This window comes from Ceratina calcarata, unplaced genomic scaffold (genome assembly GCF_001652005.2).
Source record: "Ceratina calcarata isolate Rehan_Ccalc_2016 unplaced genomic scaffold, ASM165200v1 scaffold39.2, whole genome shotgun sequence".
NCBI lineage: Eukaryota > Metazoa > Arthropoda > Insecta > Hymenoptera > Apidae > Ceratina > Ceratina calcarata.
The window spans coordinates 396401-413004 of record NW_017162322.1 but is presented as its reverse complement, the minus strand read 5'-3'; the positions used below and the strand labels follow the sequence as shown (position 1 = coordinate 413004).

The window sequence follows — 16604 nt, the reverse complement described above, 5'->3', positions numbered from 1 at the left end:
AATATAACAAATTTTAATTTGTTAAGGTATATGAACTTGTGGGATTGACTGTATAGCCAATACATCCTTAAATATTGAGCATCGAATTTTTTTAACGGAACGACAATGTTACTTTCTCTTTCTGGAATTCTTAATAATTTTTCTATTCCTTAAGCTGTACTATAAAAGTACTCGTATCGGGTCGCTCGGTTAGCTGCTCGGCCAACCGACCATTTATCAAAAATGCGTAAGTAACACCTATGCAAGAAAAATCGACGATGTTTTAGCTGTAGGAAACGGGGGAGGGAAGGGCCGGCCTGCTTATGACACGGGAGATGGATGTACGAACCGAAACCTTGTACATTCTACAGGCCGGCAAGAACACTGTGTATTATACGGCACGACCGTGTGTACTTGCCGACAGGATCCCTCCCTGACGAGAGGATAGAGACTTTAGAGCGCAAAAATCGTTTAACTGATATACACGTTCCATTTTCTTGATCAGAAAAACATACGTTACTTTCTTATCCGAGGCAATCTTATTATCATTAGAGCGTAGCTATAAATCACGACCAGTGCTTCCCGATGTTTGTCGTCCTTTACTACAGTGGTTTGTAGCTTGTTAATTCATTATTAGAGAAAGTGGAACATTTTTCTGGAGGACTTAAGACGCGGTATAAGAAAGGATATTTGCGACTGAAGGAGATATCAGACTGGAATGGTAGATTAAACGGCGTGGGATTATAGTTGGGCGTGGCGAACACGTTTAAGGCCTACCTAAACTCGTCGGGTGGTTACCTATAAGAAGCTCAATAAAATGCACCCACATACACTGATGGATCGCAATACCCAGCGCATTAGTAGCTGACAGTAAAGGTTAATGTTGATTGCGCGGAGTTTCGGAGCGGCCCGTAAAAATTTTGATTAACCCGGCAGACGCGACAGTATGCTGGCCCCGTCCTCGAGCGGCTGGGCCTGGATGAAAAAACGCTCTTGTAAAGAGCAAAATATAAAATGTCATACGTTTATGGAAGCATTAAAAAATGCGCGGAGAATAGAATCTCTTATGCGTCGGTTTATTTAACTCATAAATAAGACAGATTGCACGGCGGACGGGATGAAAGAGTCAAAGTTTAATCGATAAAGTTGAACTTGTTAAAGTTTGTTGATAACACGCGAGATTACTAGTCGCTAAAATTTCGACAGATGAGTTCGATGGTACGTTCCACGGCTTATGAAAATAGCGTTCTTCCATTTTATATGAAGAACTGATAGCGTCAGCGAGACGCAGTATAAATTACTGACAGAATCAGGTTCGCTAATCCCGATTAGGACATTGCGTGATGTATAAATCACGGGGGTTTCATTTACGCTGATAACGGCAGAAGGTAGACTCTGTCGCTAAATTTAAGCCTCCTAACCCGTAGCCTTGTTTAGCCAAAGAGGCCAACAGTCTTCGCTTGTGCATCTTTAACGTCCCGTGTACCAATCGACTTCGAGGAAGTTCAACGGTCCATTACCTGTTCCGATAACTTCTGCGTTATATTTACTCCAACGATCCCTAAATAAATCAGTCTCTTATTCTTTCCGCTTTTACGAATTGAAGACTTCAATGAAATGAATTCGGTCAAACTCTCGTCGAATTAGAAAAATACAAGTTCACGTGCTTGTGACGTTAGATTAAAGAAAAAGGGACGTAGGAAACGTGAAGAAGTATGGTGCAACTAGAGAAGACTAGTCCTCAACCGTAGGCCGTAATTTTGACCTATCAGAAACATCTGCGTGGCATCTGTACGAGGTACGAGATCCGTACCTGCAATTGACAAATTTCCAATGGGCTACTTCGGGGTCCATCCGCGCCGGCTTCGCAACAATTAGTCGCGATGAAGTTCGGCGAACAGTAGTTTAAACGCACGGTACCCACCAGGGAACTTCGTAGAGTTCCGGTGACCGTAAAATTGAGACCCGGCGGTAGTGCGCTCGTAATGTGAATTAATAACAATCCTTCCGGGAATCTGACGATTTTCTTTCGCTCTTCAACGGTTCCACCGAAATTTGCGTTCGCGATGAAACGCTGGGAAAGAAGCTCGGGGTGAGTAACCGGCTGTCTTAGCAAGGTTAATTAATACTTCCATGTGCTCTGACAGCTTGCAAGGGAGGAAAATCTTGGCCGAAAATTTCGCAGATGCGCTGAATTGTTTCCAGGTTTGCGCTGACGCTATTTTCATCCGCGTAACTACCTGCCGGATTATTCACGCGGCTGTAATGTAATCCAGCTCGTACAGGCTAGTCCGGTAGTTTGGGTTAGGAATTGGCGGTAGTTTCTACGCGGAATAGCAGCTCTATTCTTCAGTCTGCGGTTGCCTAGTGTGAATATTCTGCGGATAGATACCTGTGACCGCGTAATCCTGGCCCGATCTGGAGGGCCTGGTAATTTAGATTACCTATTGACGTTGTACGTATCACCTAACGATTCAAGGTGTTCCATTGAACCAACATTTCGTTCTGACCACCTGATAATCGTGGATTCCGCAAAGTATCCCCAAAACGTCCTACTTCGGCCAAACGTGTATTCTGCGGTCAGAAGCTAGCATCTAAAGATATTATACATAGAACTATTCCATAATCGAGTGGTATGCCATTTAATAAACGTTAATCTATTCAGTTCTCGTCTCTATTTCAATTATTCGACCAACCGCGTATCGATTTTGTATTAATGATTGGAATGAAAGAATTGAATTTAGTTCAAGCTCGCGTTGGCATTCGGTCCGTCGTTCTCGGTATGATGGTGACGTACACCTAGTCTGTGGTATTTCTTTTTTTGACGCATACTGACGTTCCACTAATACATATTTGCGACGATGGACAAAAAACGAGACACCTCACATACGTTCCATCATTGTTATCGTTATCACTCTCGAGATCAGGAGTTCGGCCTTGTATCCCGTTACTCCGGTACAGTAAAAAAGAAAAAGGTAAACGTTTGTCGGTCCATAAGCTTCCAGAGATATCGTCGTGTGAAGACACATTTTTGCAACTGTTTCTTCACTGTCGTTTTTTTCGGCGCCGCTTTTTCCTCATTGTTATCCTTGTCGCACACTGACTGTCTCACCGGTCTAGACATTCAGTTGATACACGCATCATCGCGCAGAATCATTTGGGTAATCTAACAGGGGGTGTTTCCCAATCTCAGCTTCGCATCTTCAGACTTGATTATTTAATTAAGGATTATAGGTGTGAAATAAAAATGCCACAGTCATTTACATTCGAAACACTCTTAAAAGCGATTCATTCTGTCATTTTCTACCATGGTGAGCGTTAAGATTGCTTAATTTCCTATAGTATTGCGTATTCATGATATTTGAAGTTCATCAGAAAAACGCCTTAAGGTGGCCGCAGTTATTTCATTTGGAGCCATTATCATTAGTAGATATCCACTGTCCAGCGCGCACAAGCACAAATATTCGAATGTCGTCGGGTGGAGCACCGACACTCGAATTGCAATCGATTATCCGAACATGAAATTCCATAATAAATAGAATGGCATGCCAGGACACGTTCAATAACCCCCTCGGTTTCAGTGAAACGTTAATTTCATCATTTCTAATCTATCACGGACATTAAGAAATAATTCAGCCGATTATGTCAAGTATCGAATATAATCGGATATGTCAAAGGTATCGAAGATAAAAATTATCTTTAACTTAAATACTAATCATCGTTGGTATAGTAACTTAAATACTAACTATCGTTGGTATACAATACAAGTATGAATTGAAATTACAGTCGCGTCATACGAATTCGAAGAAAACAACGAAGGGAAATACGAAGCAACAGCCGATACACAGTTCCTAATGGTACAGCGAGCAGACCACCGTTTGCAAATCGCACGCCACGGGCGTATCCTAACTTCCTAATTATTTGAAACACTCGGCAGAGAGTGAGAACAAAGGCGCTCATTACTCTTACACGCGGGTTTCCCCTTTATGTATATTGATCGGTCCTCGCGTCTCCATGTAAGCAGCTTTCGCACAATCAGTTGATTACGCCAACTTGGAAAACCTGTGTGTCCCTCACACCACGCCCGTGTACTACGTGTGTCTAATTGACTCTTCTTTGTCGAGGCGGGCGAGCGCACATCGTGCCCGCAGGTGCAATTCGCGTTTTCCGCTCAATGTATTACGTTGCATTAACGAGTACGACTCATTTACAAATCGTGCTCTTGGGACGATGCATCCGGCCCGTTTCACTCGGGTTATTTTTTCAGATAATCCCCGTGTAGATTTTATCCGACAGCCTCTTGAGAGACCCAACGATCGGTCAGGCGTTTCCATCATCGGAACTGATTTCATTTCCTCGCTCGCGTTTCGTAATAATCATCTTATCGATGTCAGTTGATTTTATTTTAATTTTCTCTCTCTCCTCTCGATATCATCTAAATTTAATTCAAACGTCGATATTGTACGTTGCAAGTCTTCACACGGTCGATCTTTCTACAATGGTAGACATTAATTACAGTCGCGGTCTGCTGAAAGCCGATTCCCTTCTCAATCCCTGGCGTTGCCCGTTAATCTAGATAGCTGAAGTCAAGTCGGCTGTCCGACACCGGGCATCCACCAACCCGACGCTTATATCCGGGCAGCGTGGCAACAATAATAATTATAGTCAGGGAACTTTCCTATGGACGTTTAACGATATAAATCTGCGTCTTCATTGGGGTTCACCCTTTAAACGGTCTAAAATTGCAATTGGTATCAGCTTCTTTAACGAGAAATTTCATTTTCGAATCACGAGTGGCTCGACTGCTCACGTTTACGTTCTAGTAAGTATTTGAAATCCCATACATTAAATGAGCAATTTATGTAACAAAAAACGATTCTTCTGGCTTTTTGCGAACGCGGGTAGAGAAGTGGCTTAACGCTATGGGAGAAAGAGAGAGAGAGAGGGATGGTCTGAATGTCTGAGCGAGGGGTTCGGCGTAGGAGAGAAATTCCCAAGAGGAGCATAAAGCCGTGGACAGCCGCGCCACCCTCTTTCCGGTGGCATCCTGATGCGGAGCCTGTAGCTTGCACCGCGTTTACGTGCTCTGTCACGGTGGCTCGGTTGTGTATAGTTGACGGGCACGACGACACGCACACGACGATAAAGAGAGGGTGAGAGGCGTCATACCGGCAACTGTTGCATCCGCGCGATCCCCCGCACACGCTCTTTTTACTTGTCTCATCGCCATGCCGCGGCGCCAAGAAAAATTACTCGAGAACTGCTGTGCAGGGATGTTGTTCTTCTTAAACGACGCTAAATGTAATAACGCCGCGTTCAATTCGCGGTACGAGCATCGGTTCATTTATTGTCTATCGGAGAGCCTCGATAAGTATTTAAAATTAATTAGAGTTCAATCAAGTATGTCTATAAATCATGAATAGTTTACAGCAATAAAATGAGGAAAGTAGGACCAGAAACGTATTTTAAAAATAATTGTGTAAAAATAGTATAGATGGATCGATTCTTATCTAAAATTGTTCCATCACTGAAAAGGAGGAATTAAACGTGTTTACAGTGGTCCATACGTTTCTGCGCAATCTGTAATAATTGTATATGGGGTGTTGGATAACTCAGATGGCCTGTAAACAGGCGGGGTGCATAACGGTATAACCTGCGAATCGTTTTGTGTATTGCGATAAATTTCTCGATCCCCGCGCCCGGAGGAATGTTAATGCGATCCGAAAATATTTAGTATGTGGTATCACTGCGTCGTCATAAATATTTAATAACGGTTGTTGATATTCGCATTAATCGCGAGCGTTCCGGGCGAAATATCGTGAGTTTAACTAAAGCTTCGCGTATTATTTAATAATTCATTGTTTCGCCCGGGCTACATCGTACCTCGTCTGCGCAAAAATCGGATATGCATTCCGTGCCCGTTAATTTTCCATTGTTACGTTTAAACAACGTTAGCACTTATTATATGTATTTATGGTTCCCGTCAATCGGAATCGGTTTTAGAGAATCTCGACGAACAACTGTTGCGCGGATTCGTCCCTTTTGTGTACGCCGTTTATATTTCCATACGGAGGGAAACCAAACACCCTCCGCTTTGTCTTTCATCCCTTTAACGCAGGGGGCCGGGTGGCCAAGGACCGTGCAGCGTCGCGACGTCAACGCCGTTTGACACTGACGTTATCGACGAAACAATTGTTTCCCATGTGGTTTCACGGCGAATGACAGGAATTGCAGAGAAGGAAATTAAAAGGCTGCAGAAACGCTGGATTCTGACGTATCCTCTGTTCAATTATTGGCTTCGGTTTTTCGCGCTTTCCCCATTCAATTAAAAATCGATCGCGCACGGGCTCCCGGTGTACTATGGAGTTTACCATTAAAACGTTGCGAAAGTTTCGTTTGCTCTCTGAAGCAATCTAACAAATTCCTCGCTGTACTTGTAACATCTAAAAGATTCATAACCGTTGTATTCATCTCTCGTTTACCTCTGTACCGGTTTCGTGTCAGTGCGTTTGTATTTCCTTTCTCCGTGCAATGCCGCTTCTTCCTCCCTTGAAAAGGGTAGCTTCGCAGCACTTTTTCTAAATTATTCTGTCAGTAGTCCAGCCGCCAGCTTCTTCTCTGTTCAGTTAAGAAATAATATCCCAACGTTTCCGTTCGCTTATCCGTTAAAGTATAGTTTAGAAAATTCTAATGTATCGACTGTTCGTTTCTACCAAAAAATTTAGAGATCATCTCACTGCTCGTTGCAACATTGAAAGAGGAAGTCGAGCATAAAAAAAGGAACTTCCTCCAGCCGTGCTACCGTTAGATTCGCAACTGTTGCGTTTCTTTGTTCATTTTTCTATCCTTGTTTCGCTGTCCAACAGCGTGGCATCCTTCTCTCGGCGAAGATATCGCGGACGGGGAGCGGAGGTATGCAGTTCCGGTTCGCGGAGGAGCGTCGGACAGACCGTGCGCGTCGAAGAATCGGAAGAAAAAGCGGGTGGAGGGTGGAAAGCCACGGGAAAACGAAACGAAACGGTACGACGTGGCGCGGCACGACCGTGAGCGCCCTCGACGGAGACGCGTCGGGACGTCGAGCGTCGCGGCGCGCTGTGAAAACGGAGGTACGACGGCGTTCGAGCCAGTCTGCGTCCGCCAGTCGTCGCGACGTCCTCGCATCGCAGTGACTTCGCGCCGATTCTTCCCCTTCGACACGTCGCATTACAACAACCGACGTTGTTTAACAGTCCTTGCAGGACATCCGAAATTCCTTATTGAACATCGTGTTTTCCATCTCATGAATCAAAGTCCCGAGGTCCTCCGGGTCAAATTCCTGTGAAGGGTCGGGTGTTCTTTAGAATTCAAACGTCAGGTGTAAAGAACCTCCGCGATCAAAGTGCTACGAGGACACTGAGAGAATCGTCAGAGCGTGATCAATCGGTTATATAAGAAAAGTAAGAAACAGTGGTTTCCATCCGTTTCGAAAAGTCGTTGGGGATTCTCTGTCCCTTTTCCGGGTCGCTTTGCGCGCGGCTCTTCTGAGTCAACCCTTTTCTTCGCACCTGTGCGTGCGAACTTCGGTGACTCGTCGTCACGGTGGTCAAAAGGGAAGAGTATCATAGCGGAGAAAAACAGAAAGCTCGAGCGTACCTCTTTCCAATTTTCCGCCCTTTCGTCTCTCCACTCACTTGAATCCCGAAAGAGTCTCTCTGCGGCTCGCCGTGGATGGATCGCCGGCTTTGATACTCAGCTCCGATATTCCTCGGCCACCATTGTTCGGTGAGTAATTTCATGAGTAGACACGCTTACTTACGTGCGCATCGCGTGGCTCTGGGTCGCGATTCATTAAATTGGATCAGCGTTTAACACCGTTTTACTCGTTCTTTTAACGTCACGCGGTTGTTCCACGTTACCACAGCTTTCTAGACGATTCAACGTTTCCATACGGTATGATCAAACGACCGTTCCATTAATTCTGACAGCAATTATTTTATCTCGAACTTATGTTGTTGAATATTAAAAATTATATCTACGTCATTGTGTCCAGGGAAACATTGAGCCGTGAAACATTTTTAATTGTAGTTGCATTAAGCCAGTCATTTCGCTCGGATACTTGTGTTCCATTTGTCATTCGATTTCAGCACTATCGCTTTTAGACACGGAACAATTGAAATAATGGACCAGCAATTTGGTCGCAAATCCTAAGAATCGCGTTCCCGAGTGAAAAACACGATTAACATTGGATTAATTCCTCGGAGGAGCGAACAAGTGCAATTAAATCCTTCGACCACTAATGACCGCGAGCACTCGTGTCCTGCGCAAATGATATTTAAATGAATACACGCGGCCTGTATATTAATCGCGCCGCTAAACAAGGCCGCGTTTTCGTGACGATCGTACGAGTTTCGTTGCACGTTAACTGATCCTGCAACGGTAATAAATATTTTCCCAGTAATTTACATACCTCCTGTTCTGACCTATCGCAATTCTCGAACGAACCTCCGTTTCAAAATCACTGTAACAATTTTTTTCCTCAAACGAAGATAGGAAAATGTGTTTTATGTACGTTCGATGCGATTAACGGTGTCCAGCGAGAATGTATTTTGCCTGCATTAATAACGGATAAATGAAACGGAATATGTCCGGTGATAAATCCTGACGGTGGACAGCGTTTTTTGCAAATGTGGGATTAAAAAGTTTGGCTCTGGATCACAATTCGAAATCGAAGGAAAATAATTACGGTTCAGGCACACGCAGATATTTATTTTCTTTTATTAATTGCAATGAAAATGATTTCATGTTCACTCATCCCGTTGGTTCTCCCCGCGCAGTTTCCCGGTTCTGTTCACCAAAACGTTCGATTCCCTCGTTGTTTCCGTGCTGCGTAGTTTTCATTTTTTTTTTCACTCTTTTATTTTCGACCAGCGTTCCTATCCTGAAATGAAGCTGCAACCACCGGCGAGGTATTTTTAGAAGGCACAAAGCGTTTCACTGTCGAAGCTGTATCCGTCATAGTAATTCAGTTTCCTCTTGCTTCAGGGTTGCCCTTTTTTCATACGTATCCAAATGTTTCATGACAGGCTGAGAATTGAATGAAATATCTTCATATTTGCGCAAAACGTAAGAACGTCATGAGTCGTACTTAACGTTTTAATTATGCTCACGTTTTACGTCGTTCGTTAGTAACTGATTCGACGATGAAATGAAAACATTGATATCTACCATCATACGTGAATATATTAAGCTGACTAGTACTCGAAATTTATGCGTCCGCTGCGGATACGCGATATTAGATTAATCGCTTATTAATCTATAACAAATATTCCGGGAATATTCCATTCAAACGTGTACGACTTCGTTATACTAGATATGTACATAAATGCTGTTGCCGAACAGACTGCAACGAGTTTCAACAGATTCAGTATATATTACTTTAATAAATAGTTTGTCTCGTCGGTTATCGATTCGCGTAAGTTATACAATTAAATATGATAAATGGAGATATAATTTTATAATAAAATCCATCAGACATTTATTGCTTTTATTGATTCAATTACACGGACGTGATCAAGACTTAACTAGTTCGAATAAATAACAATCGTATATAGTTTCCTATCACCCAATAGATACTTCAATCACCGTTTAATTACATTCTAAAATTAATTATTAATCCATAATGTATGCAAAATACGTGCAATGTCATCAAAATAATTATAATATTATGGTACGCGTTACAATCAGATTTCTTCAAAACAATATTCTACTCGTAAAGTAAAAAAAATTTAACAGTAAACAAAAAAAATTTTTTGTTTTCGCCGAGCAGGTGCTCGACGCTCTCGCGGGGCTCGAAATTCCTGGCAGCTGGGGTGGGGGTTTCGACTTTCGCCGGTGCACGGAGGTCGCGACCGAAGCTCATTACGACGCTGGCACGCGCCGCGGCGGGATCACGCGTCGAAGTACGTATTACGGGAAGTGACTTATTTGAAGTGTGAAAGTGAGCCGATACGACCTGGGGTAAAGTGCACGCAGCCAGAGGCCTGTACCTGCACCCACCGCCGGCACCCAGTTTGTCTGATACACAGAGGTATGTTGATGAAACGATATAAAAAGATTGATAAAAAGGTTGTCCGTCCGATGGAAATGTTAATCTATTTTTGAAGCGTCGAGAAATCTGGTGGAAGCAACCCTTGCTTAACGCGGAAATGCATATTAATTAGTTATTCATGCAGTTAATATAATGCTTATAAATATATGTTTTTTAATCTTATAGATACGTGTGACCTTGTACTTACGAGGTCAAAGTAATATCAATTGAGTCTCGTATAAAAGGTAGTTTATTAAATCGAAGGTCGATCGTTTATACATTTTTCTGTCAACATTTTATAACGTATCTGAAATTAAATGAAGCTTTATTCAATGAAATCTTATTGCCCAGAGGTAATCTCGCTAATATCAAGGTTCACCGACTGTATATTCGTCCATGCATTGAAATCACTCCTACTTCGTATTTAGATTGTAAATTCGACATATTTTATCGATCAACGACGTCATTTCTAATACCGCGTTAAGTAAGGGTGAGTTATACCAATGGTCAATGGTTCTCACATTATTTTGTCAACTGTTCTACACTTCTAATGTACTGATTTTAAACGTAAAAATGGTGAACGTGTTCCTTGAATTTTTATATTTGATTAAGAAAACACTTATCTTTATTTCTTCTAAATGTATTTAGTCGCATATTATTATGTTATTCAGGAATTTAATTGAGATCCTAAGTTTGCTCAGTTCAGTGTTATTTTTTAACATAAACTTGTTGTCTAACGTTTATGGTAACAAGATGAACTTGTAATTAGTATTGAATAATTGATAGTACTGTCGAGCGAACGCGATCGATGCAGTAAATTCTGTACACAAGGCGTGTTGATACTGTAGCGATAAGTGTTTCCCGTTTTCCATCTCGATCGCGCGAGATAGTAGAATATTGATTAAGTCTTGTAATATTACGGTGAATTACAACTATAGAGCTTGTGCAGCATTACATGAATTAACTACTATAAACGTAAAACAGACTGGTCGAAGCTACGGGTCTTGGGAGATTGAATAGAACTTATTTATCTTCATTTCTCTAAAAAAAATAGAGTTCTCGGGGAAAAAATTCTACGGTTTATTCGTCAGAGAGAGAGAGTCTAACCGTATAACGTGTACTTTCCCATATCCTCTACAAACGTTCGTCAGTTGAATAAAAATCTTTTTTACACCTCGATGAATCCTCAAATATGTGTTGTAATATTTTTCAAGTAATCAACGAGGAATATTTTTAATAAATGAAACATCGTTCCGAGAAAAATATTTGGATAGTTTAACAAGCTCTCTAGTTGAAATCGTTTATTTATTTACGAAAGCTCAGCCTCGAAGGCTAGACGTCCATTTACTAATTACACACTATTGCCCGATGGTGTAGTACCGACTTTATGACGCTCATTAGGTATATGCGTGTGCGGACGTTGCTTGTATCGGTTTTGTCATTAGCAGAACTTGTATTTTACGTTGCCAGCTGAAGCGGGCGGGGGAAATACTTTGATTTCCCCGGCCCGTATACAATTTCCGAATATAATTAGGAACTATTAGCGCAGTGGCGAAATCTTAATGGGTAACGCTGGATGATTGATGAGAATTTTCCTGCTGTCTTTTATCAACAATTTAACAATCGTCATTACCATTCGGGTTTTCCCTGAATGCCTTATTCAACTGTTTATAAGGATGCGTGTTTCTTTTCGTCTGGAATCATTAATCAAAATCAAAATTAACTGACGCAACCTTTATACCATTATCGGGAACTTATCGATTTTTATTTTCCGTTCCTCGCGTCGAATACACTGACTGGCAATTTATTATAGGGGGAACATTAATTATCAGGGCAGGATAAATAATCTCGCAAATAAATGTTGTTCGCGTGTATTTCGGCCCAGTTTGCTTCACGCATGGTTTCAGGGAACGTCAGAGTTCCTCATGCGTGGTTATACCATAAAATCGTTCGAACGATTCTACGACCAAACTTTTCCAATTAGGCTCCACACAATTTTTCATATTTCAATGAATTCCAATTCGTAATGGATAGAAGAAGTATCTCCGTGCATGAGAATTGTTATGGCTGACGATTTGATGAAAAAATCTCTCGTTAAAATACCGAGAATATCGTTGCTACTTTTTGACGAGTCGCGGGGAACCGAAAGGGGATGTTAGAATGTTTTCCTGGTCTGATTGTTCTCCGTTATTACGGAGCATCGTTCGCCTTTTGTATCCGTGCATCGCGACTTCCTCGTCGACGTGTGCGCATCTCTCTTTTTCCCGTTACGGTTTACTTTGAAAAAAGCTTTCGTGAAAGCTCGTGCTTGGATAAACCTGAAAGCGGTGGTATAGATATACGCCGTGTACGTAGTAGGTAGTCATCTTTCAGGACTAGCTCGGCGGCAAAATTGCCAAATGGTGTTTCTCGTTTCGACGCCCCACGGCTGCAAAAAGCGATACGTTTGGATTGAAATGATCCATTGTATTGCTTTGTATGCAAGCCCCGGGCCCCCGCGCCTGTGTACACGCGGTGGCATAGCGCTTGCAAATATCCACCGGTTCCTACATAATTTCGTGTTTCACCTGCGAATATAATGATGTGTCATTGCCGCCGTTCCACCATCGTTTCCCCGCTGCGGCGCGTAATATCGCGAAAAAGGAAGAAGGCAACGCTCGGCGCGTTTAAATATTTATACCGCGACTTACGCGTGCTTCCGCGGTTAAATTATTGCCTGCATTCTTGCGCGAATGTTCGTTCAACGAGTACACTTTTTGATAATACCTGTTCTGTTTCTTTCATCGTTCCCCCGGCATTTTTATACCCTACAATTATAAACGTGTTTACTACTGTTCCTTAAAGAGAGACGTCTGTATAATTTTTTCTCGATGTTTGTTCCGTTTCGAACATCAATTACGGGTAGATTAAAAGGTGCTGATATTACGTATCGTACGCAAGAAAAATGTTAAACGCAGAAATGCGGAGAGGTAAAAACAGTCGGGAAATAAACATGGAGGAGCGGGAGTAAATGAGGGACGGGTGAAGCGTACGCGCAAAGAGATAAAGATAGAGGAAAATATAGAAAAGCATGGCGGCCGCGGTAGGCAAAGGGGCGTGGGTGGGAGAACGGTGAGGTAGGAGATGAGGATAAAGAGAGATTGGGGAAGAGGTAGGGAGAATGATCCCAAAACCCAGAGGAGTTCCTGGCACCACGAAAAATAGGGCTCCAGAGCCCTCTTACCATTTCCAAGTTACGAGCGACATTACAGACATATCCCGCATAACACAACGGTGGGCAAAAGTCGAGGATAATCGAGGAGAATTCTACCGTGAGATAGGTCAATAAGAAGGGGAGAAAAAAAGCGTAGGGAAATTGCAGTGACCCCGCGCCGTCGTTCCGTGGTTTTTTGTCAGTGATTGAAGGGACTGGGGGTGATATTGCGGCCGGCGATGCTTTTTCTTACCGCGCGCTATTGTTTGCCGATGATTTACGATCGCAATAATGCCTATACAACCGAAATTCTCTTGGCCTCTCCTGAGGAGGAAAGAGAGCTCGCGCTCGACTGCTTTATTTCCCCGGTTTTAATTTAAAAGATAATTGCGAGAGTCCGCAGATCCGGTTTAAAATTTCCATCAATTTAGCAGGAGAGACTTAATCGCACCGGTATTCCAGTCGCATTAATTTTTAACTTTTTGCGGCGACGCAACGGTGATGGATTAACTGAAAAGCACGCGTCCATATATCGCTCATTTAATTGGACATCGAAGATTTTCAACTGCGAGGCAATAAATTCCCCTTCCGCGTAACGCGGCTAGTCGGTGGACGTGAATTATGGGCACGTAAAATTTTAATCCCCTTATGATGATCGTTTTGACGCGGCATTAAGCGTTGAACAAGATTATTACAAGCACCGATGATCGAAATTGTTAAGCGGCCGGTTATTAATGACCCTCCTGAGGCCGAGATAGATCGTGCATCCCGGAACTGTCAGCCGTCACTAAAAAACAATATCCAATTTGCGAAACGACCACTTCCGATGAAGACGTGCAATTTAAATAATTCGGTGCATTAATTAAAATACACAATTAGGAGAAAACTTAATATCGTTTCCTATCGCCAGAACTTCTAAATTTCATAATAACATAGGAAATTCCTGTTTCGATACAAGGGCCAGAAAGAATTGTGAAGGAAGCTGCTGCGTCGTTGATCTATACACAGATTGTCTTCATTTGTCTGTTACGTTTGAAGATTATGCAGATTCCTACGTATTCCGGGTTTTATCCTCTCGGTGTGCGCAATTTTTAAAGCTACTTTGTCGCATGAAAACTCAGCTGGCCGTGTACGCGAAGCGAGCGGGTATAAAAAATTCGTTTTCATTACCAGGGAGACCTGGCTCGGTCCTGATATTTTATCGAGTGGCGCGGAGAAAAATAGTCGGTCTAAAATTGTTTAATGCTTTTATCAAATTTAACGAATTCTGCGTGATGCTCGTATGAAAAAATTAGATCGGAGACGTGTTACATTTTTAATCCGGAATCAGCGTGGAGATTACGAGGCCCGGGGCATCATTTCTCACTGTTCTAACTCGAACACGCCGCCCGACGTTGCCCGCTTCTAATCTTAACTGGCTCGTTCAAATCCCGGTTGAAGCCGCGGCTCGCATTTATCTCCACTCCTTTTCCTTAACTGTATCATCAGTTATTTAAGCACCGCGTACCGTTCATCAAATCCGTGCCCGGAGTGATAGCAGGCTCGCGTGGGCCTCGTCGCTGGGACGAGGTAGACGTAGGGCTCTATACTCGATTTTACGCAATGCATTTTAATCGCGGGTTTAAGCGTTACGAGCCACCTGAACTCGGGTACCCGGAAATCGTTTCAAAAATCGAGTCGAGCAAAAAGGAAGACTCTGTTCCTTTGTCTTGCATCCCAGTTTTCACCGTTTTTCCCCTTTTCTATGCGTGTTCGATCTCGATACTCATTTGCGTCGGCTTTTATCGGTTTCCACAGATTTTCCTTTTATTTTTGGTCGGTAGTTATCGTAGATAGCGGATACTTATCGCATGGTTCCTGAGCTCACGATCTTCATTCACGCCTCATAATTAAAGGCCCGGAGACACCGAGTATTTTCTATTAACATTCCTGGCTAACCCAGCGTACTCAAAATGACCGCAGCCGGCACGGTATGTTGTACCGTGGCCATTGCACGTCGTAGACACATTTCTGGGCAACTGGGAATGTCAGGCGTGGGTGTGCTCTCGTCTCCCCTCGTACCATCCGTGCGCGCCGTCCTCTATGGAAGGAGAATACTTAATTCTCACGGTCGATTAGCTTCTCGCATTCGCGACAAGTTCGAAAAGTATTTAAATCTATTTAGTCGATTCCAGAGAGAATGCGAGAGCGGATCGAAGTTCGTGAAGAATCTTCTTACCGCTGCGTACAGAATTTACGTCGAGTCGTAAGCAGAAAATTCCTACCGAGATCACTATTTTCGCTCTAGCCTTCGTTCCAGATAGAATTTTATACACTGGTACGGCCGTCGAAATCAATTCAACTCTCAATAAAACGAGCACTTCTAAATTGATCATTTTTATCAGCCGTTATTGTTTCGTTAGTCGTGTGAGAAATTGCGCATCCGCATTGTACCGGCATTCGATAACGGCCATAAATTTGGGAAACGGTAGGCCCGCGTCTCGTCGTCTTGCGTAAAATATTGCGGTCCATTGAATTTCTCAGAATAACGTTTTACAAATGGACGGATAGAAATATTCGCTCGCGCCATTTATTAATTTTAGAGTCGTAAAAGTCGTATACGACTCTGATTGAAATAAAGTTTGATGGACCAGTAAGTCGAATATCTTCTCGTGCTGTTCTGCTCGCTGGGCATGAGTTACAAAACGGATAGCACCGTCTGCATATTTTGCACCTCGATACCTGCTGCAGTTCGACACCCGGCAGCATGACAGTTCGCTTCTCCGACGAACTATTCGCTTATCGCGCTATAAATTTGATTCACTCCGAAACGGGTCTTGTCCTGCTGTAGAATATCAGCCACGCGGCCAGTGGTATAACCCGTGCATAAGCAGACGGTAAAACCGTAGTTCCGCGAATATCAAAGGACGAGCCGAAATACGATTTTATTTTATTTATCGAAAGTGCACGTTTCATTCCTCCGTTGTTCTGCGTCGGACAAATTGACGATGAATAAAATAAATAATAATTTCACAATTAATTTGTACCGAACCAATTGCTGTAATTGACGTATTTCGTATTTATTCGAGTTTAACGTCACGTGTACTGTACTTGGAGTCTCGGAGTACGTCGAAAACTGAGTTGACACGTAATGTTCAATAACGAAACTATTCTACGAATCTAAGAAACACAAAACGGGTGTCGGGTATTTGACACGAAATTCCCAGAGTTTTCGAACACACACGGAGTCGAGTATTTATACAGCCGTCGGAAAATGATGGAGAAGTTTCAAAGTAAAATCAGGTTGGCTCAACGCTTTAACAAGAACCGATCGTTAGCGGAATAAATCGCGCGAATTCGCGATTTACCGAGTTCCCCCCCCCCCCC

The 16604-nt window shown here is 42.8% G+C and overlaps 1 protein-coding gene across 3 annotated transcripts in view; it reads left to right on the top strand.

The window, feature by feature from the left end:
- The first annotated feature begins 7091 nt into the window (after window positions 1–7091).
- The window catches only part of LOC108626216 (uncharacterized), a 196589-nt gene continuing 187076 nt past the window's right edge, over window positions 7092–16604 (top strand). Inside the window, exons 1-2 of one of the 3 annotated variants that reach the window (XM_018026779.2) lie at window positions 7092–7740; window positions 9785–10045. The gene's annotated coding sequence lies outside the window, so the exon portion shown is untranslated. The remainder of the gene's footprint in view (window positions 7741–9784; window positions 10046–16604) is intronic. The other 2 variants (XM_018026783.2, XM_018026782.2) reach the window with 2 other exon arrangements.